Source organism: Austrofundulus limnaeus, unplaced genomic scaffold (genome assembly GCF_001266775.1).
Source record: "Austrofundulus limnaeus strain Quisiro unplaced genomic scaffold, Austrofundulus_limnaeus-1.0 Scaffold5, whole genome shotgun sequence".
Classification (NCBI taxonomy): Eukaryota; Metazoa; Chordata; class Actinopteri; order Cyprinodontiformes; family Rivulidae; genus Austrofundulus; species Austrofundulus limnaeus.
Genome location: NW_013952407.1, coordinates 309249 through 310553, shown reverse-complemented (window position 1 = coordinate 310553; position 1305 = coordinate 309249).

Genomic DNA, 1305 nt, shown 5'->3' with positions numbered 1-1305 from the left:
GGTCTGGGGGGTGGGGGCACTGATTGGGGGGTGTGATGGATAGCGCTTCATCAGAGCTATACAACAAAATAAATCTGAAGCTCTTTGAACAGTTTCTGAGTTATAAGCGTTTTTGCATCTCCAGACACCCCCTCTTTGAAAGGAGCCCCCTCCTCAAATATGGGGTCTATCGTAAAACCGTTGGCTGGCGCAGTGTAGGTTGGACTCTTCTACAGTCCTGCCAAATTTCATGTTGATTGGTGCAGCCGTTTTTGTGCTACGGTTAACCAAAAATCATTGGAGAAAAAAAAACAGTACGAAAACAATATGACTCCCGCTTACGCTTCGTGTGCGGGGGTCATAATAATGGGTTGATAACATTTAGTGTGGCTGGTTTTTAAAGTCTTTTCCATTATCTTGTCCTCTGTTCTTCAGGATGTGTTGTTGTTTAAAAGTAACATTAAATGTAGTCATTTGCCGGGGTTCTTTTATCACATTGACAAATGGCAAACACATTTTTTTTGCTTGCGTAGAACAGAATTCAGACCTTAAATTTCTTTTATTTGTGTATTTTCATAAAAATCAAAAATCAAACCAAATTTGCCCATTAGCATTGCATGTTTAGTTGAATGATGCTTTTTAAGATGTGATGCAGATGTTTCTGAGAGCGGCATCACACCACTCACCTTTACTCCACAACAACTAAATACAAATTTACAATAAATAAACACTTTTCTTTTGCTGGCAGGTTTTATCAAATCTTCAATAGAACTGTTTAAAATATGTTGCCACAGCACATACACGTCAATACCACTTTAGTTGTACAGTAATTTCACAAAATATTTATTACTCCACTTTTGTTTTAGTAGTTTTTATTTGAATCTAAGATCCATGGTTCTAGAACAAACCCTTGACTTTAAATAGCAATAAAACTCACAAAAGATTATATTTTAAGGACTCAACATAGCAGTGGGACACATTATCATATGTTTGGTCTGACATAATGAAAAATGAAGCAAATAAAAATTTAAAGGGATAGTCTGCTCACTTTAATTTAGTGAAGACACAAAGTCTAGCTACTTTATTCAATCAAGCTGCACACAAAGAAATTATCAAATTGCTGCCCTTTTGTTTTATTGACAAAGTCTCTCAAAATATCTAAATGCATTAACTTTTCCATTACTTCTCATTACTGACATTTTTACAGTGACACGTAAAACACAATTAAGTTTGTCTTACTGAAACTTGCGCTGAGGGTCTTTTAACAATCTTGCTGAGTAACAAAACTAACCCTGAGCAAGTTTGTTTGAAACACAACTTTATATG